The sequence below is a fragment of the Dendrobates tinctorius genome, unplaced genomic scaffold, assembly GCF_039654945.1.
Source record: "Dendrobates tinctorius isolate UK_male_01 unplaced genomic scaffold, ASM3965494v1 ptg000216l, whole genome shotgun sequence".
NCBI lineage: Eukaryota > Metazoa > Chordata > Amphibia > Anura > Dendrobatidae > Dendrobates > Dendrobates tinctorius.
This window is the reverse complement of record NW_027361883.1, coordinates 2,750,515-2,773,000: the sequence shown is the minus strand read 5'-3', so window position 1 is coordinate 2,773,000 and position 22,486 is coordinate 2,750,515.

Genomic DNA, 22,486 nt, shown 5'->3' with positions numbered 1-22,486 from the left:
CTGCCCCAGAGCAGACCCCAAAGCAAAAGGCAGCCCCCAACATATAATGACGGTGAAGCAAGATGAAAACACTAACACAGACAGAAAGATAGACTGAGCAAAAATGGGGCCCAAGCTAACTAGGTAGGAAAGGACAGGAAGGCTGCTGTCTGCAATCCGTGAAAAACCCTATGAAAATAAGAGCCAACAGACTGACAGTGAAAAAGGCCCTGAAGACGCTAGGCTTCAAAAAGCTATGTCAGTACTCAGGAATATTCTGAAGACAGAGCAACAGGCAAAAGGAGATTCAGCTCACCCCAGCAGGGAATGGCAGAAACCAGAAAAGCAAGGGTAACAAAAACAAAACACAAATGCTAACAGGCAAAGCAGAAAACTTAGCTTCAGAGGAGCAGGAATTAGACTGGTGTCCTAGAAGTCCACAGAGAAATCACCCGCAGGGCAGAAGGGCGTCGGCAGCCTTATATCCAGTCCGTGACTCCACTCAGCCAGTCATCCTCATTAGGCTCAGGTGCCTGATAATCAGGCTCATTACCTTCCTTTCCCTGAATAGGGAGTTCACCAGACCTCAGTGACGAAGGGGAAAAAAAACTCACAAAAGAGGTGTCTAGGTGATTTGAACTTTGAGGCCACGCTTATCTATCTGGATGACATCATCGTATACACTGCCTCGTTTGAAGATCATCTGCAGAGACTAGAGTAAGTGTTGAGCCGTTTGCAGAAGTATGGGCTAAAAGTTATACCTCAAAAATGTCACTTGTTCCTGACTCAGATTGAGTACCTAGGCCATGTCGTTTCCACCGAGGGAATGAAGCCATCACAGTTTAGGGTGATTCGAGATTGGCCGACCCCAAAGAACGTAAAGGATGTCCGGGGGTTCTTGGGATTGATGGGATACTACCGTCGCTTTGTGAAGAATTTTGCCCGGGTGGTGCAACCGTTACTCAAAGTCCTAAAAGGGGTATCCCCAAATTCCAAGGGTTGATCCATGCGTTGGGAGGAAAGGCAAGAGAAGGTGTTTTGTGACTTGAGGATGGTGCTGACCGAAGCTCTAGTACAGGCTTATGCGGACTTCTCTATACCGTTCTTTCTCCACATTGACAGCAGCTTCGGGGCTGTGTTGTCGCAGGTGCATGACAGAAGAGAGGGTGATCACTTACGCTAGCCAGTCCCTTCACGATTCCGAATGCAACCCAGATAACTACAGTTCCTTCAAACTGGATTTACTGGCGTTGGTGTCGGCCATGATGGAGAGATTTGCAGAATACCTGTCCGGCTTGGAGGTGCTGATGCGCACTGATAACAACCGATTAGCACATCTGGAGAATTCCAAGTTAGGGGCCTTGGAGCAATGCTGGGTGGCCAGGATTGCGAAGTTCGTTTCAGAATCGCCTATAAAAGGGGTCGGAGAACACCCACGCTGACGCCCTATCCAGTGCAAGACATGCACCACCAGGAAAGAGTAAGGATGAGATGTTAGAGGAAGAGGAGGTTCCCCAGTTCTGAAAGACCGCTGGGACAGTGTTGGCTACGCTGGATCAAGTACAGGCCCCCCATCATGAAGGAGTGTTGGGAAGATCTCGGGATGAGTGGGTTCGGTTGCAGCAGGAAGATCATGAATTTGCTCTGCTTAGACAGTGGGTGACACTGAGGAAGCTGCCTAGTCAAGAACAGCATAGTGCTCTGAATCCAGAAGCATTGAAGATGCTCCGGCAGCGGGAGCACCTCCAGATGATAAATGGGCTGTTATATCGGAAGGTTCAACTACAGAGGGAACTTGGGGCTTCCAGGCAGGTAGTGATTCCAGAGACGGTGCTGACTACCGTGGCCACTGAAGCTCACGAAAAAGGGGTTCACTTTGGTCTTGAAAAAACTTTCCAGTGTCTACAGCGATTCATTTACCATCCACGGCTAAGAACAGAGGTCGAAGAGGCTTGTAGACTCTGTCGGGCCTGTGAGTTGGCCAAATCCCCAGGACAAATAGCTCCTACTCAGACTATAGTAACCTCAGCTCCTCTGGAACTGTTGACCATCGACTATTTTACCATCGGGCCGGCCCACCAAGGATACGACCACTGTCTAGTGATGGTAGATCACTTCAAGAAGTTTGCGTAAGTGACACTCACCCGGGAGCAAATGGCTGAGTCCACTGCGTACACCATCTGTAAATATTTAATCCAGGTTTATGGATGCCCACAGCGGATCCATTCGGATCAAGGAGCTTGTTTCTAGGGACAAGTAATGGATGAGTTACAGCGGATCTATCAGTTCGACAGGTTGCACACCACACCGTACCATCCTCAGGGAAACGGGGCCTGTGAACGATTCAACCGTACTCTAATCCAGGTACTGATGACCTTGGAAGACGATAGAAAGGCCAGGTGACCAGAGTATGTCTCTAAACTCGTGTGGATCTACAACAATCAGGTCCATCAAACCACTGGTTACACACCTTACTTCTTGTTGTTCGGCCGAACGGGAAAAGAAGTCATGGATCTGGAGCAGGATCCAGGAGAAGTCTACCTGGGTCCCAGAACATCGCCACAGTCTACATACCTTACATCGTCTAGTTCAGACACGGCTACGGGAATTGGAGCAAAGCGAGAAGCTTCCTCTGCGGAGGACAGATCTTCAGGTTGGTGATCGAGTGTTGGTACGGGAGAAACGTCCACGTGACAAGCTGGAAAATTGGTGGGAGAGTAGGCCATACAGAGTGAAGCGTCGAGTCGATATGGAAGGGCCCGTATATGAGATCTACCCAGAAAGGAAAGAGAATGTGCCCACCAGAGTGGTCCACAGGAGAATGCTCTGGCCATGCCTCTCCAAAGACCTCATGCAAAGGGAAGAAACCCATGAGGATCCCGAGGTGTTGTTTAGTTCTTAAAATTGACAAGTAGTACACACCTTTCCTGAGTATTCCGGGCTTTGCTTCCTTCTACTGGGTTTGTTCCCCTCTGTTGTGCTCCACGTAGGGATTAGCAGGCTACCCAGCTTTGAAGAATGACATCATGTCCCTAGACCTATTTATGGCCCAATGATACAAACCCCTGTGTCTTTGGATTGAGACTCTAAACTTCTATCAGGGGGAAGGATAATGTGAAACGCGCGTCAGGGCATGCTCTGCACCTCTCCCAGGGACCACTGTCTTTTTTACAGGTATCCCTTTCTCTGCCACTCATATATTACGCACTTTGATGTATCAATCCTCTGGATACTTCTCAGTGTTAACTTTGCATTCCTGATCCCGAGCAGCTTGAGGACACATGTTACCTACATGGTGCTAAAATTTATATATACACTGCATATACTGTATATGTGTATCAAACCTTGGGTCAAATATATGTTCTGATATCTTGCTACAAGTATATTTACCACTCTTTTAATTGGCCCATACAGTCATATCTTTTTTTGCTATATTTTAGAGTTTATATTGGGTCATACATAATTTATTGTATCCTGTACCAAATATTGTTTGTCTGAGTGTGGCATTGTATAGATTTTTTTTTTTATGTGGGAGAGGACTGATATTTATTTATATATATTTTTATTATAATTGATGAGTATTTATTATCATTATCACATCAGTCCCCTTATACTGTACTTAGTGACATTTATTTGCTTTTTATTTTTTTACATGTGGCCCCTTTATTGTTCAATTTTTATTGCATGGCTGTTATAAGTATATGTACGGGCACCTTCAATAGTGCTTTTCTTGCTAATCACTTCTAATAAAGGTATTGTTTACTCACTCAGTATTATTGTTCCTTCCCTTTTTATATTGACATTTTAGTATTTAATATTATTTTGTCTATTTCTGTCTGTCTGTCTGTTTGTAACGGAAATCCCGCGTCGCTGATTGGTCGCACCCGGCCGGCCGTGACCAATCAGCGACAGGCTCAGTCAGGCCACGAATTGGCGTGGAATTCGAATGACGCACACCACCGCTACCGTCGGGAGATCTGCAGCGCTAGCCGCTGATCTCCTGATGGAGGTGAGCGGCGACGCAGCCGGAAGATGACTGGCGCAGCGCTCAATGTGCGGATGGCACCCAGGGTCTGGAGGAGAGGAGACTCTCCTCCAGGCCCTGGGTACCATAAACCAGTACGTTAGAATCGGGCCACCATCTAGTATATATATATATACTTATTATTTTTTTTTTATACTTTTTTTCTATTTTTTCCTTCTTAAATCCTATCCAAGTTTTGGGCTCATCTTATTTGAGTGTTGTTTGTTCACTCTTGGTCTGACGCATGGATTTATGATATTTTTCCATATTTTGTATGGATATAATTTCTATGTGGGTTTTTTATTTATTTTTCATTGTTATTTCTATTACTTCCTTTTTGGTTTGGTACTCTAAGGGTACCGTTTCACTTAGCAACGCACCAGCGATCCTGACAACGATACGACCTGGTCAGGATCGCTGGTGCGTCGCTAAATGGTGGCTAGTAAGCTGTCAAACAGTCATATTTACCCAACGACGCAGCAACGATCTAGCGATCCGTATAACGACCTCGGTGGTCGTTGGGACCTTGTCACACAGCAGCGATTCTGACGACTCCCGCCTGCGTCCATGATTTCTGAGTTGCTAACGAGGTCTCTCGTTGATGTCAAACACAGCGATGCGTTCTGGCCAGTGGGATACCAGCGATCAAAAAATGGCCCAGGACATTCGAGCACGATCAGATACATCGCAGCAAGGGCCTGGTCGCCGCTACGTGTCACATGTAGCGAGATCGCTGGCGATGTCGCTGCTGTGTCACAAAATCGGTGATGCTTCAGCGATCTCACTAACGATCTTGCTATGTGAGACGGGGCCTTAAGATTCTTGTGTGTGCCAAGTTGTCACTGTCCACGTGCCTCCCAGCTTACTGCATCAATACCCAAGGTCCATGTGCCCACATGGACCTGAGGCTTAGAGGATCCACCTCATTTAGTGAGCCTAACAATTAGTATGGACCATAAATAGGCCACAGTACTCCCACTTCAACAACTAATTGGAAGTGGAAAGAATCAGTCCTTGCACAAATATAAATTGAAGACAACCCCTGTTCATTTGAAAATTTAGGAAATGTGGATCTCACAGAGGCCGGTCTCCAATGGGAAACCTACTCTATGAGACATACTTGAAGGCTCTCCATGTTGTGCGTCATATAACTTATAGCTCCTACTGATTAGAGAAGCCAAGCAGGTCATGGAGTCGCCCAATAAAGCACCGTTTTTTCTTTACAGAAATCAGGAGTGGGACCTTGGGGCGATCAGCTAATTATCTCCTTGCCCGCTCTATGATGGATGGTCTCCAGTGCAGTTTTATACTAGTCGCACTGTATGGATGCAGCTGCTGCACTGGAGACAGATGTAAGTTGGTGATAATTAGGGGAACATGTAAAAAACAATCCGAGTTTTAGAAAAGAAAACATTCCTTCTCTTTCTCTTGGATACTTTTCGACACAGGTAGCTGATGTATGAAGTTTCTTTTTTGCTTCTGTCCAGACCCCAATCATGAAAATAAAGAGGAAATTGAATGATACAGCGAGTCTCCATAAATCACAAGATGTCAGAATCCCACCAGAAAAGGAACAGTCTCAAGCTGTGTGTGTAGAAATGTGTGTTTTCCTGCCTCGTTCTGCTCTATAAGACATCTTGGCCGAGAGACAAATTTCCCTGAAGCCAAAGAGGAAAATCAAAAACAGAGGAACCTCTAAACCAGAGCAACATGTAAAACACACCATCCCTTCAGGCCTTGAGTGAGGGGAAAGGTCACACATGCCAGGCTCCTGTAAGAGAGAGCCCAAAAGAGTTACCGTCTCAGTGACCCAAGAGCAATATGAACCCAGAGAGGAGAAGGCATGGTGTACAAGGTGAAGGACGCACCTTTCATCACTGGAAACATTAAGTGTGAGGTTATCAAGAAATTAAGGTCATTGGTAAGCATGCAATGGATTGTATGATTATCATGCTTGGAGGGGTGGGCATACAGTGTGTGCCATGTACTTTACTGGTCATGAGCCTGGAAGGGGTTGAGGACCACTTTGACCAAGGAGTGAAGGAGTGATCTCTCACTCACTGCATACACTCGCCATGGGTCTCTCATACGAAGCCAACCGCTGCATCACACTGACTCCATAATTGTCTGTGATTGGTTGGTTAAGTGACATCAGCAATATGCAGCCAACCAGGGATGGTTTTATTAAAAGTTCAATGATCTTGACCAATAAGTATGTTATATGTGTCTCCTACAATATCCAAGACCACCAGAACTGCTATAATTAAATTCTTCACTTCTCTAGCCAAAAAGAAGTGATTCTATTAATCCCTCACATTGCCCAAGACCACCAGGGATGTTATTCCTAAGCTTTACGCTACCCTAGATCACCAGGATTATTGCCATTAAACCTTTTATTATCCTAGATTGTCAGAAATGTTATCATTTACTTTTACAATGTCCTAGCCCATCAGGAATACTATCATCTACTCCTTCACTGTCCAAGAACAGAATAAATATTACCATTACGCACTTTACTTTGGATATTACCATTATTCTCTTTATAAAAAGTGTAAATGAGAGGTGTCAAATAGAGCTGAAGGCTTAGTGGTGAGTGACATTTGCACATTTGTTCTTCTGTCTTGATTGCTGTTCCACGTCCTAGGACACATGGCCCCACTCAGACTCTGATATGCCTTAGGGACGAGAAATGAATCTGAGCATGCGGCGTCCTCAGCGTCCATTTTCCCGGAAGCCACCATACTGCAGAAATGGACCTGCCGGGGCCTCCGGGCTTTGGAGAAATGCCGGCGGAGCCCCGAAGCTGCACAAAGAGCTGAAGCCCCCCAGCACAGAACTCCCACACTGCTGAAAGAGGAGCTGCCGCCGCCCAGCACAGAGCCCCCACACTGCTGAAAGATGAGCAGCCGCCGCCCAGCACAGAGCCCCCACACTGCTGAAAGAGGAGCCGTTGCCGCCCAGCACAGAGCCCCCACACTGCTGAAAGATGAGCCGCCGCCGCCCAGCACAGAGCCCCCACACTGCAGAAAGAGGAGCCGCTGCCGCCCAGCACAGAGCCCCCACACTGTTGAAAGAGGAGCCGCTGCCGCCCATCACAGAACTCCCACACTGCTGAAAGATGAGCCGCCACCGCCCAGCACAGAGCCCCCACACTGCTGAAGGAGGAGCCGCTGCCACCCAGCACAGAGCCCCCACACTGCTGAAAGAGGAGCCGCCGCCGCCCAACACAGAGACTCCATGCTGCTGAAAGAGGAGCCGCTGCCGCCCAGCACAGAGCCCCCACACTGCTGAAAGAGGAGCCGCTGCCGCCTAACACAGAGCCCCCACACTGCTGAAAGAGGAGCCGCTGCCGCCCATCACAGAACTCCCACACTGCTGAAAGAGGAGCCGCTACCGCCAGGCACAGAGCCCCCACACTGCTGAAAGAGGAGCTGCCGCCGCCCATCACAGAACTCCCACATTGCTGAAAGATGAGCCGCCGCCACCCAGCACAGAGCACCCACACTGTTGAAAGAGGAGCCGCTGCCGCCCAGCACAGAACTCCCACACTGCTGAAAGAAGAGCTGCCGCCACCCAGCACAGAGCCCCCACACTGCTGAAAGAGGAGCTGCTGCCGCCCAACACAGAACTCCCACACTGCTGAAAAAGGAGCCGCTGCCACCCAGCACAGAGCTCCCACACTGCTGAAAGATGAGCCGCTGCCGCCCAGCACAGAACTCCCACACTGCTGAAAGAGGAGCCACTGCCACCCAGCACAGAGCCCCCACACTGCTGAAAGATGAGCCGCCGCCACCCAGCACAGAGCACCCACACTGTTGAAAGAGGAGCCGCTGCCGCCTAACACAGAGCCCCCACACTGCTGAAAGAGGAGCCGCTGCCGCCCAGCACAGAACTCCCACACTGCTGAAAGAGGAGCCACTGCCACCCAGCACAGAGCCCCCACACTGCTGAAAGATGAGCCGCCGCCACCCAGCACAGAGCACCCACACTGTTGAAAGAGGAGCCACTGCCACCCAGCACAGAGCCCCCACACTGCTGAAAGAGGAGCTGCTGCCGCCCAACACAGAACTCCCACACTGCTGAAAGAGGAGCCGCTGCCACCCAGCACAGAGCCCCCACACTGCTGAAAGATGAGCCGCCGCCACCCAGCACAGAGCCCCCACACTGCTGAAAGAGGAGCTGCCGCCGCCCATCACAGAACTCCCACACTGCTGAAAGAGGAGCCGCTGCCGCCAGGCACAGAACTCCCACACTGCTGAAAGATGAGCCGCCGCCACCCAGCACAGAGCCCCCACACTGCTGAAAGAGGAGCTGCCGCCGCCCATCACAGAACTCCCACATTGCTGAAAGATGAGCCGCCGCCACCCAGCACAGAGCCCCCACACTGTTGAAAGAGGAGCCGCTGCCGCCCAGCACAGAACTCCCACACTGCTGAAAGAAGAGCTGCCGCCACCCAGCACAGAGCCCCCACACTGCTGAAAGAGGAGCTGCTGCCGCCCAACACAGAACTCCCACACTGCTGAAAGAGGAGCCGCTGCCACCCAGCACAGAGCTCCCACACTGCTGAAAGAGGAGCCGCTGACGCCCAGCACAGAGCCCCCACACTGCTGAAAGAGGAGCCACCGCCGCCCATCACAGCCACTGCCGCCCAGCACAGAGCCCCCACACTGCTGAAAGAGGAGCCGCTGCCGCCCAGCACAGAACTCCCACACTGCTGAAAGAGGAGCCGCTGCCACCCAGCACAGAGCCCCCACACTGCTGAAAGAGGAGCCGCCGCCTCCCAGCACAGAACTCCCACACTGCTGAAAGAGGAGCCGCTGCCACCCAGCACAGAGCCCCCACACTGCTGAAAGAGGAGCCGCTGCCGCCCAGCACAGAACTCCCACACTGCTGAAAGATGAGCCGCTGCCACCCAGCACAGAGCCCCCACACTGCTGAAAGAGGAGCTGCCGCCGCCGCCCATCACAGAACTCCCACACTGCTGAAAGAGGAGCCGCTGCCGCCCAGCACAGAGCCCCCACACTGCTGAAAGAGGAGCTGCCGCCGCCCATCACAGAACTCCCACACTGCTGAAAGAGGAGCCGCTGCCACCCAGCACAGAGCCCCCACACTGCTGAAAGAGGAGCCGCTGCCGCCCAGCACAGAACTCCCACACTGCTAAAAGATGAGCCGCTGCCGCCCAGCACAGAGCACCCGCACTGCTGAAAGAGGAGCCGCTGCCGCCCAGCACAGAACTCTCACACTGCTGAAAGACGAGCCGCCGCCACCCAGCACAGAGTCCCCACACTGCTGAAAGAGGAGCCGCTGCCGCCCAGCACAGAACTCCCACACTGCTGAAAGAGGAGCCGCTGCCACCCATCACAGAACTCCCACACTGCTGAAAGATGAGCCGCCGCCACCCAGCACAGAGCCCCCACACTGCTGAAAGAGGAGCTGCCGCCACCCATCACAGAACTCCCACACTGCTGAAAGAGGAGCCGCTGCCGCCCAGCACAGAGCCCCCACACTGCTGAAAGAGGAGCCGCTGCCGCCCAGCACAGAGCCCCCACACTGCTGAAAGAGGAGCCACTGCCGCCCAGCATAGAACTCCCACACTGCTGAAAGAGGAGCCGCTGCCGCCCAACAAAGAACTCCCACACTGCTGAAAGATGAGCCGCCGCCGCCCAACACAGAGCCCCCACACTGCTGAAAGAGGAGCCGCTGCCGCCCAGCACAGAACTCCCACACTGCTGAGAGATGAGCCGCTGCCACCCAGCACAGAGCCCCCACACTGCTGAAAGAGGAGCCACTGCCGCCCAACACAGAACTCCCACACTGCTGAAAGATGAGCCGCCGCCGCCCAACACAGAGCCCCCACACTGCTGAAAGAGGAGCCACCGCCACCCATCACAGAACTCCCACACTACTGAAAGAGGAGCCGCTGCCACCCAGCACAGAGCCCCCACACTGCTGAAAGAGGAGCCGCTGCCGCCCAGCACAGAACTCCCACACTGCTGAAAGGTGAGCCGCCGCCACCCAGCACAGAGCCTCCACACTCCTGAAAGAGGAGCCGCTTCCGCCCAGCACAGAACTCCCACACTGCTGAGAGATGAGCCGCTGCCACCCAGCACAGAGCCCCCACACTGCTGAAAAAGGAGCCACTGCCGCCCAACACAGAACTCCCACACTGCTGAAAGATGAGCCGCCGCCGCCCAACACAGAGCCCCCACACTGCTGAAAGAGGAGCCACCGCCACCCATCACAGAACTCCCACACTACTGAAAGAGGAGCCGCTGCCACCCAGCACAGAGCCCCCACACTGCTGAAAGAGGAGCCGCTGCCGCCCAGCACAGAACTCCCACACTGCTGAAAGGTGAGCCGCCGCCACCCAGCACAGAGCCTCCACACTCCTGAAAGAGGAGCCGCTGCCGCCCAGCACAGAACTCCCACACTGCTGAAAGATGAGCCGCCGCCACCTAGCACAGAGCCCCCACACTGCTGAAAGAGGAGCCGCTGCCGCCCATCACAGAACTCGCACACTGCTGAAAGATGAGCCGCCGCCACCCAGCACAGAGCCCCCACACTGCTGAAAGAGGAGCCGCTGCCGCCCAGCACAGAGCCCCCACACTGCTGAAAGAGGAGCCGCTGCCGCCCAACACAGAACTCCCACACTGCTGAAAGATGAGCCGCCGCCGCCCAACACAGAGCCCCCACACTGCTGAAAGAGGAGCCGCTGCCTCCCAGCACAGAACTCCCACACTGCTGAGAGATGAGCCGCTGCCACCCAGCACAGAGCCCCCACACTGCTGAAAGAGGAGCCACTGCCGCCCAACACAGAACTCCCACACTGCTGAAAGATGAGCCGCCGCCGCCCAACACAGAGCCCCCACACTGCTGAAAGAGGATCCGCCGCCGCCCATCACAGAACTCCCACACTGCTGAAAGAGGAGCCGCTGCCACCCAGCACAGAGCCCCCACACTGCTGAAAGAGGAGCCGCTGCCGCCCAGCACAGAACTCCCACACTGCTGAAAGAGGAGCCGCTGCCGCCCATCACAGAGCCCCCACACTGCTGAAAGAGGAGCCGCTGCCGCCCAGCACAGAACTCCCACAGTGCTGAAAGAGGAGCCGCTGCTGCCCAGCACAGAGCCCCCACACTGCTGAAAGAGGAGCCGCTGCCGCCCAGCACAGAACTCCCACACTGCTGAAAGAGGAGCCGCTGCCGCCCATCACAGAGCCCCCACACTGCTGAAAGAGGAGCCGCTGCCGCCCAGCACAGAACTCCCACAGTGCTGAAAGAGGAGCCGCTGCTGCCCAGCACAGAGCCCCCACACTGCTGAAAGAGGAGCCGCTGCCACCCAGCACAGAACTCCCACACTGCTGAAAGATGAGCCGCCGCCCAACACAGAACTCCCACACTGCTGAAAGAGGAGCCGCTGCCGCCCAGCACAGAACTCCCACACTGCTGAAAGAGGAGCCGCTGCCACCCAGCACAGAGCCCCCACACTCCTGAATGAGGAGCCGCTGCCGCCCAGCACAGAACTCCCACACTGCTGAAAGATGAGCCGCCGCCACCCAGCACAGAGCCCCCACACTGCTGAAAGAGGAGCCGCCGCCACCCAGCACAGAGCCCCCACACTGCTGAAAGATGAGCCGCCGCCACCCAGCACAGAGCCCCCACACTGCTGAAAGAGGAGCCACTGCCGCCCAGCACAGAACTCCCACACTGCTGAAAGATGAGCCGCCGCCACCCAGCACAGAGCCCCCACACTGCTGAAAGAGGAGCCGCTGCCGCCCAGCACAGAACTCCCACACTGCTGAAAGAGGAGCCGCTGCTGCCCAGCACAGAACTCCCACACTGCTGAAAGAGGAGCCGCTGCCGCCCAGCACAGAACTCCCACACTGCTGAAAGAGGAGCCGCTGCCACCCAGCACAGAGCCCCCACACTGCTGAAAGATGAGCCGCTGCCGCCCAACACAGAGCCCCCACACTGCTGAAAGAGGATCCGCCGCCGCCCATCACAGAACTCCCACACTGCTGAAAGAGGAGCCGCTGCCACCCAGCACAGAGCCCCCACACTGCTGAAAGAGGAGCCGCTGCCGCCCAGCACAGAACTCCCACACTGCTGAAAGAGGAGCCGCTGCCTTCCATCACAGAGCCCCCACACTGCTGAAAGAGGAGCCGCTGCCGCCCAGCACAGAACTCCCACAGTGCTGAAAGAGGAGCCGCTGCTGCCCAGCACAGAGCCCCCACACTGCTGAAAGAGGAGCCGCTGCCACCCAGCACAGAACTCCCACACTGCTGAAAGATGAGCCGCCGCCCAACACAGAACTCCCACACTGCTGAAAGAGGAGCCGCTGCCGCCCAGCACAGAACTCCCACACTGCTGAAAGAGGAGCCGCTGCCACCCAGCACAGAGCCCCCACACTCCTGAATGAGGAGCCGCTGCCGCCCAGCACAGAACTCCCACACTGCTGAAAGATGAGCCGCCGCCACCCAGCACAGAGCCCCCACACTGCTGAAAGAGGAGCCGCCGCCACCCAGCACAGAGCCCCCACACTGCTGAAAGATGAGCCGCCGCCACCCAGCACAGAGCCCCCACACTGCTGAAAGAGGAGCCGCTGCCGCCCAGCACAGAACTCCCACACTGCTGAAAGATGAGCCGCCGCCACCCAGCACAGAGCCCCCACACTGCTGAAAGAGGAGCCGCTGCCGCCCAGCACAGAACTCCCACACTGCTGAAAGAGGAGCCGCTGCCGCCCAGCACAGAACTCCCTCACTGCTGAAAGAGGAGCCCCCGCCGCCCAGCACGGAACTCCCACACTGCTGAAAGAGGAGCCGCCGCCACCCAGCACAGAGCCCCCACACTGCGGAAAGAGGAGCCGCCGCCGCCCAACACAGAGACCCCATGCTGCTGAAAGAGGAGCCCCCACCTTCCAGCATGGAACTCCCACACTGCTGAAAGAGGAGCCGCCGCCACCCAGCACAGAGAACCCACACTGCGGAAAGAGGAGCCGCCGCCACTCAGCACAGAGCCCCCACACTGCTGAAAGAGGAGCCGCCGCCGCCCAGCACAGAACTCCCACACTGCTGAAAGATGAGCCGCCGCCACCTAGCACAGAGCCCCCACACTCCTGAATGAGGAGCCGCTGCCGCCCAGCACAGAACTCCCACACTGCTGAAAGAGGAGCCGCCGCCACCCAGCACATACTCCACTTACACCTTCCCTGTGAGACGCCCCCTCCCTTCGTCATCGGGACCACTCCCCCCACCATATGCAGATTGCTCCGCACTCACCCTATAAGAAGACCCCCCGACTTTTAAGAAGATTTTATATTTTAACTGGAAAAGTTGGGGGGTTGTCTTATACGCCCAGTCGTCTTATACATCGGAAAATATGGTATTTAAAATGCACAATCCACATAAAAATTCACAGCAATTGTATGAAAACACACTATATATCCGGTATCCCATAGTAATGGCCACTTTGTGGGATCCCACATCTGCAATTACTATAGCTTTGGCACTATAATTCTTTTGCCTCTTCTCTGTCATGCTAAACCCGTGAGAGGCTGTTTAGTTTAAGATTACTGCCTGGTCTCTTTTTGTACCGCCTTTCCCCCCATCCTTTGCTATTAGCAAATGTGCTCTACCACAATAAAGTCCTCTTTCCCTGCCTTTTTCCCTCTTCTCCGGTACCCGGAGTCCTCCCTCCCTTTAGTTTATACAGATATATTTATAATATAAAAAAAGGAAGTGATTTTATGTGGTTCAATACTGTTTATATTGCTTTATATCAACTCACAGTTGACAGTAAAAGTACATTGTTTTGAGCCTTAAACGAATTAAAGACGGATTTGCCCACTGGTATTCCGCTCGTTCATACTGTTTCAGCTTGATGATGGTTAAAGAAATACGGTTTGGTTGAATTTATCTTAATAAAGCTGTGGCCGACTCAGTCCATACAGAAGTTATATATGTGTCAGTGGACTTTTCTATAGTGGGGGAGTTATATTTATGGAGCACTTGTTTTTCATATTAACATTTCACCCCAGACTGACAGGTGTTGCACACCTGTTCCCCGTTTCCTCTTCTTCCTTCCCCTGGGTCCCTTGCCCTCTGTTGTGCTCCATGTCGAGTTTTGCAAGTTTCCCAGCGTGGACCAATGACATCATCTTTCTAGAAATATAAAAGGCTCATTTAGGCTAGGTTCACATTAGCGTTTGAGTCCGCAGCGTATCATCCGCATGCGTAAACGCATGCAAAAACACATGCAAAAAGCACGTTTACGCAGCGGTTTTTATTCGTATCATCTTACGCATGACGGAAAAAAACTCCGTGTGTGCATGCGTTTGTATGCGTTTTTGCATGTGTTTGCATTGTTTATGCGCATGCGTTCGATATAATGTCTCATGGGATTTCTATGTATAAACACACTGCACAGATGAAATCCTCGTCTTTTGCTGCTGTATCCAGCTTTAAGATGGATCTTAGCGTGGAGAGCTTCCTTCTTCATCTTGATTTGTCATTGAAATTGGCTCTTGACTTTGCTTTTGCTTGCAAAGAAGAAAAAAGGTGAGAAAGACGGAGAAGACTTCGTCATCGCTATTGGCAACACCCCATCGTTGAAGTCCGAGATATCCGTGGAGCCTACCACTTCTTGTACACTGAGCTGTGTGAAAACCCAGAGAAGTTTTTCGAGTTCATGAGAATGTCGGAACAGAGCTTCAATGATTTGCTTGCTGCAACGTGTCCGAGGATCCATCACCAGGCAGGACACACAGCTACGTCCTGCTGAGGAACGTCTGTTGGTGACCCTGAGATACGTAATTTTGAAAAACAAACACATGTCGTTAGTATTATTGTTATAAATGCCATGTACTTATTTTTTTTTCCATTTTCTGTTCAGCAAATTCTTGGCTACCGTAGAGACCTTATTATCTCTACATTTTCAATTCTGGATTGGAGTGTTCACATTTTCTGGGAATGTTGGAGACACCTGCCATGCTTTATGTGATGTTCTGCATGAAGAATTCCTCCCCCAACCCACAACTGAACTCTTTCTGGAAAATGCCGCAAAATTCCAGGACATTTGTAATTTTCCAAACTGTTTGGGGGCTGTGGACGGCAAACACATTCAGATTATGAAACCTGCTGGAAGTGGATCCGAGTATTTCAATTACAAAAAATACTTTTCTATTGTGCTAATGACGATTGCAGATGCTGACTTTTGATTTATCGCCGTGGACGTTGGCTCATTTGGATGAGGAAATGACTCACGGACTTTCAAAAACTCTGACATGGGCCAACGTTTGTATGGTAATGATTTCAATTTTCCACAGCCACGACCTCTTCTGAACACTGAAGGACCACCAATGCCATTTGTTGTGGTTGGGGATCAGGTGTTTCAAATGTGTGCCAACCTCATAAAACCGTACTCAAGTCAGGACTTGAATCACACCAAAAGGATTTATAACTACCCACTGACAAGGGTATGAACAACTGTGGAGTGTGCCTTTGGATTGTTGGTATCTAAATGGCGCATTTTGGGAACAGCCATCAATCTAAAAATTGAGACAATTGTTGAGGTTGTGAAAGTGTGAGTTGCTATGCACAATTACATTCTGGTGAAAGAGCGACAACAATTAGAACTTGATGAACCTGTTGCTACCACATAGCGGAATTACCAAGATCTCCCTCTGAGGACTACAGTGGAAGTTGCCCAAATGAGGGATAAATTTGCTGCCTACTTTATTTTGGATATTGGACGTGCGGCATGGCAAGACGAAATGGTTTAAGCCGCTAAGTAAAATGTACCTGTAATGTTATGTACCTGTAATGCTATGTACTAAATGGGAAACTGCTGGGGAAATCAGACATGGAAAAAGACTTAGGCATCTTAGTCAATAAGAAGCTAAATTGGAGTGCCCAGTGTCAGGCAGCTGCCACCAAAGCAAATAGGGTCATGGGATGCATTAGAAGAGGTCTGGGGACACGAGAGGAAAACATAATTCTCCCTCTGTACAAATCACTCGTCAGACCACACTTGGAGTATTGTGTGCAATTTTGGACGCCGGTGCTCAAGAAAGACATTACTGAACTTGAAAGGGCTCAAAGGCGGGCTACTAAAATGATAAATGGAGTTGGTTCACTACAATACCCAGAAAGGTTATCAAAATTAGGTCTATTTCCTCTAGAAAAGAGAAGACTTAGGGGAGACTTAATATATATGTACAAGTATATCAGAGGGCAATACAGAGATCTCTCCAATGATCTGTTTGTACCAAGGACGGTGACAAGAACAAGGGGGCATTCTCTTAGTTTGGAGGAAAGACAATTTCTGCACCAGCATAGAAGAGGGTTCTTCACGGTAAGAGCAGTGAGGCTCTGGAATTCTCTTCCTGAGGAAGAGGTGATGGCCAACTCACTGAATGAATGTAAGAAAGGAATGGATGCTTTTCTTGTGAGTAACAGTATAGAAGGTTACGGATAACAGAATATTATAGGTAGATGGTTGACCCAGCTTAGGGGAAGGAATTTTTTTCCCTATGGAGAAAATTGGCTTCTACTCTGTGGGTTTTTTGCCTTCCCCAGGATCAACAATGCAGAACAGCTGCACTAAAAATAGGCTGAACTAGATGGACATAAGGTCTTCCTTCAGCCTTCAAAACTATGTTACTATGTTACCTGTAATGTTTGCTGACTTTAATACTAACACCTTGACTGTAACACCCGTTAATACTTCATTCAACAATAAACATCTGTTTAAATAAAGAGATAAAGAAAACACAGGGAGACAGGGATTGGGAAGAAAAAAAGAATTTTTATTAACAAAAATAAAAACAATGTTTAATTTAACACTTCCTGGATTTGCTCATTCTGAAGTAGGCATGTCGTTCCAATGCGTTCCCATAGACAGTAATGCGTTGTTTTGACGCAGTTATCCTCATGTCCTGCCTGCGCATATTTGACGCCTCAAAAAATGCAACATGTTGCATTCGCCACGCACCGCGAAACGACGCATGCGTACACATCCACATGCGAATGCATGCAAACGCATGTTACTGCTTATCCCTGCATACACCATGTTAATGATCTGTATGCATGACGCATGCGGATCTATGCGGATCATACGCTGCGCACCGAAACGCAAATGTGAAACCAGCTTTAGATCCACACTTGGGTCTTGGAATTGAAACTCTAGGCTTCTATGTTTGGTGTGATCCGTCTTTGTGCATACTGTGCTTTACTTGCTTCCATTCCTTCTGGACCCCACTTTATTAATCCTGCTGCTCCTGAGATCTCTGAGCCTGCCACGTCTTCACTGCCCACGTGCCTACGGCTTAGCGTATCCACCGCAGCCTAAAACCAGTGATGTTACTTATCACTGCAGATTAAATAAAGATGAGAAACAAAGTGTGGTCTGTAAAAGGATGATGGTTATCCAAAACATTTCATATCTTGCACTAGAGAATCTCCTGTACAACCACTTCCATCAGTTAATAAGTACGTATTACTGGTTTCTGGGGGTAAGTACTACTGATTGCTAATATTAACTGCCTTCAGCTTGATCTTGAGCCATGGAGACTTGATGGATGAACAATCTATAAGGAGAACGATCTTGTGCAGCCTAGAGAGGTCCGAAAGGGTCTTTTCCACCGTTATCTTGATAGTATCAAGCCATTGGATTGTTTGTTTTCTCCTTTGCCTTATTCCTTCTAGTCTTCTGTCCATGATGTCCTTCTCCAGTGATTGCTCTCTTCATATGATGGGTCCAAAGTAGGCCATATCTAGCTTAGTGATCCCTGCTTCAAGTAATAATAGTTGGCGGTAAGGTCCTCCTACCTTAAAAAATTGGTGAAAATCAGGTGAATCTGAGCAAAGACAATATTTTGACCTTGATCTTTGCTGATACCTGCTTTCGGCCACATTCAATGTGAGACTCTTTATTTCTCATACCTAGTCTATCCCACCATGACATGATGCCATAAAGTGTCCAGAGAAGCCATGCACAATGTTGGATTCAATACTCACTATGTTTATTGCTAAGTGTCTTAATTCTGGCAAGAACTGACCAGGTAATATTTTAGGGCAGGAATTTTAATTGTCTAAATGTTTTCTTGGGTCCCAGGTTCACCAAGTTCATACCCAAGGTCATTGTTATTGCGTGTTTTAAGCAGTGGAGTATCAGGCTCCTTCTTTAGGAGATGAGGAAATGCTCCGGGGCAAGGAGAATACAAGTGGGGTGGAGGACTCCCATGCTGAGGAAACTAAGAGATATGATGAAGGTTAAAGTCCCCTACTGCTCGCAGATGGACAGCTTACTAATTGGAATGCTTGGCCTCAATTAGGAGGAACGGGATAAGATCAAAGCATCTGCCAGAAGGAATTGTGTCTGTGATGAAGTTATAGCCGGTGGCAGGAGCTCAGGAGGAAGGCTTCCTGGTCCTGTACCAAGCAGACACCACTAATGTGCAAGAGCACAAGTAGCCGGACACAAAATTTCAAACTGAAAGCTTTGCAAGAATATTCCAGATAAAACTGATTGTCTGGAGCTGTTTTACTAATCCCTAATCCTGTCCACTATTTAGAGGCTGAAAAAGCGCCAAATTAATACCTGTCTTTCCAGCTGGATATAAATTTTGGTGCAGCTTTAGACAAATATTTCTTACTTTTCTGAAGAAGCAAAGAGTGCACAAAAAAGTTCCATACTTATAGGGAGACCGGCCAGCATTTTTCAGACCTTTGTATGAGTGGCAGCCTGACCATTCAGACATTAGGGCAATGCCTAAGTCTGGTATTGGTGAGAGACGACCCTTGAGCAGAAGTAAGAAGAAATAAGAAGTGCTCTTCAAATGCAACTTCTTCTGAGGTCTCTAAAGTTATTATTATTATTATTATTATTATTATTTATTGTTATAGCCCCATTTATTCCATGGCGCTTTACATGTAGGGAGGGGTATACATAAAAACAAGTACAATAATGTTGAACAATACAAGTCATAACTGGTACAAGAGGAGAGAGGACCCTGCCCGCGAAGGCTCACAATCTACAAGGGATGGGTGAAAATACAGTAGGCGAGGGTAGAGCTGGTCATGCAGCGGCTTGGTCGATCAGTGGTTACTGCAGGTTATAGGCTTGTCGGAAGAGGTGGGTCTTCAGGCTCTTTTTGAAGGTTTCGATGGTAGGTGAGAGTCTGATATGTTGTGGTAGAGAGTTCCAGAGTAGGGGTGATGCGCGAGAGAAGTCTTGTATGCGATTGTGGGAAGAGATGATAAGAGGGGAGTAGAGAAGGAGATCTTGTGAGGATCGGAGGTTGCGTGCAAGAAAGTACCGGGAGACGAGGTCACAGATGTATGGAGGAGACAGGTTGTGGATGGCTTTGTATGTCAAGGTTAGGGTTTTGTACTGGAGTCACTGGGCAATGGGGAGCCAGTGAAGGGATTGACAGAGGGGAGAAGCTGGGGAATAGCGGGGGGACAGGTGTATTAGTTGGGCAGCGGAGTTTAGAATAGATTGGAGGGGTGCGAGAGTGTTCGAGGGGAGGCCACTGAGCAGGAGGTTGCAGTAGTCAAGGCGAGAGATAATGAGGGCATGGACTAGGGTTTTTGCAGATTCTTGGTTAAGGAATGAACGGATTCATGAAATATTTTTGAGTTGAAGTCGGCAGGAAGTGGAAAGGGCTTGGATATGTGGTTTGAAGGAGAGATCAGCATCAAGGATTACCCCGAGGCAGCGAGCTTGTGGGACTGGGGAGAGTGGGCAGCCATTTACTGTAATGGATAGGTTCGTTTGGGGGTCACGTGAGATGGGGGAAAGATGATGAATTCTGTTTTGTCCATGTTAAGTTTCAGAAATCTGGTAGAGAAGAAGGATGAAATAGTGGACAGACATTGAGGGATTCTGGTTAGCAGGGAGGTGATATCTGGTCCAGAGATGTAGATCTGTGTGTCATCAGCATAGAGATGATACTGAAAGCCATGGAGAAGAGCAGGGGTCCTAGGACTGAACCTTGTGGGACTCCGACAGATAGGGGGCGAGGTGAGGAGGTGGTGTGTGAGTGGGAGACGCTGAATGTCCGGTCTGTTAGGTATGATGAGATCCAGGACAAGGCCAAGACTGTGATGCCAAGGGATGAGAGGGTCTGTAATAGTAGGGAATGGTCCACTGTGTCAAAGGCAGCCGACAGGTCCAGGAGGAGGAGGACAGAGTAGTGTCGCTTGCTCTTGGCGGTTAAGAGGTCATTGGTGACCTTAGTAAGGGCAGTTTTGGTGGAGTGGTGTGACCGGAAGCCAGATTGTAAGCGGAGGGAGGACAGTTCAAGGTAGACGTGTTGTTCCAGTAGCTTGGAGGCATAGGGGGGAAGTGATATAGGGCGATAGCTAGATACAGAGGATGGGTCAAGAGAGGGCTTTTTGAGGATAGGTGTGATTGAGGCATGTTTAAAGCTTGAGGGGAAAACACCAGTTGTTAGTGATAGGTTGAAGAGATGGGTTAGGGTTGGGATGAAAACTGTGGTGAGGTTTGGGATGAAGTGGGAAGGGATCGGGTCAAGTGCACAAGTGGTGAGATGTGATCTTGAGAGTAGAGTGGAGAGTCGATCTTCTGTAATGGTGGAGAAGTTGGTTTTGGAGATGGAGGGCTGGGAAGTGGGGAGGAGGGGCACTGGGGGTTGTTGACCAAAACTGTCTCTGATGTTATCAATCTTCTGCTTGAAAAATGAGGCAAAGTCTTCAGCTGAGATGAGTGGGGAGGGAGGAGGTGCTGGGGGACGGAGGAGAGAATTGAAGGTGTTGAATAACTGTTTAGGGTTGTGAGACAGGGTGGATATGAGCGATGAGAAGTAGGTTTGTTTAGCTGTGGCGAGTGTGGTCTTGAAAGTAGTGAGAGACTGTTTGAATGCGATGAAGTGCTCGTTGGAGTGGGATCTTTTCCATCTGCACTCAGCAGCCTTGGAAGCTCGCCTCAGTTCTTTGCTCAGGCTGGTGTGCCAGGGCTGTCTGTTGATTTTGCGAGCTTTGGTATGTGTAAGTGGGGCAGCAGATTCCAAAGCTACAGCCATTGTGGTGTTATATAGAGCAGCAGCGTCATCCGCATTGTGTAAGGAACTTATATCTGTGAGAGGGAGGAGGGATTCAGAGAATGAGTGTAGGTCAAGGTGTTTAAGATTTCTGCGAGGGTGTGAAAGTTTGTGGGGTGGGGATTGTAGACATGGAGTGGAGAGGGAAGAGAATGTGAGAAGGTTGTGGTCAGAGAGAGGAAGAGGTGAGTTAGAGAGGTTAGATAGGGAGCAGAGGCGGGTGAAGATGAGGTCCAGTGTGTGGCGATCTTTGTGGGTGGCTGTAGAAGACCATTGAGTGAGGCCAAAGGAGGAAGTGAGAGATAGAAGTTTAGTGGAAGCTGAGAGGGAAGTGTCAATGGGGATGTTGAAGTCCCCCTTAATGATGATAGTAGGGATGTCCGCGGAAAGGAAATGAGGTAGCCAGGTGGTGAAGTGGTCAAAGAAGGTGGTTGCAGGCCCTGGGGGCCGGTAGATGACAGCCAGTTGGATGTTGGAGGGGGAGTAGATGCGCACAGAGTGCACCTCAAAGGAAGGGAGGGTAACAGAGGGTGGCAGTGGGATTGGGGTGAAGGAGCAGGTATCTGACAGGAGAAAACCAACTCCTCCGCCATATTTGCTGGTGGGGCGGGGGGTGTGAGAAAGGTGGAAGCCACCATATGAAAGTGCAGCAGGAGAGGCTGTGTCAGAAGGGGTGAGCCAGGTTTCGGTGATGGCGAGGAAGGAAAGTTTGGTAGTAACAAAAAGATCATGGATGTAGGAAAGCTTGTTGCAGACAGAGCGAGCGTTCCACAGAGTTCCTGTTAGTGGGACTGAGGAAGCGGGGACAGGGTGAATCGGTATAAGGTTGGAGTGGTTATGGAAGGTTGTGATAGAGCATGGATGGGAGGTAGAAATGACTGTGGGAATGTGGTGAGGAGGACCAGGATTTGGAGAGATATCACCAGCAGTGAGAAGGAGCAGAGAAAGTGTTAGCAGGTGGGAGCAGGAGAGGGCATAAGGGGGCTGTCTGTGTTTGGAGACAGAGGATTGTATGTTAAGGAACAGTTTTGAGGCGGAGGTGAGGTGGATGGGGAGGATTGAAGAAGAGATGAACAGTTCCTTACTAGGAGTAGGGATTAGGGGAATTAGCAGAAAGTGAAGGATTATTGGGGTGAATGTGAAAACAAACAGAAACATTGTTTACAGTGACTGGGTACAGTTACCTTCAGTTCCCTTCTGGTTCAATTCTGGTTTTAATTCTAAAATTTATCTTCACACTTCTAGAACACACTTCTAGGAATCACACTGCAGACTGACGTCTATGCAGACTTGAGCTATGCAATATATATACAACTAAGTGCAGTCAGGTGTGAAGCAGAGAGGAGTGGTCTCTGCTCATCTTGGTCGCACCAAGTGACGATTAGGCCTTGTTCACACAGGAGTATGCAGTACATCAGCTGTTTT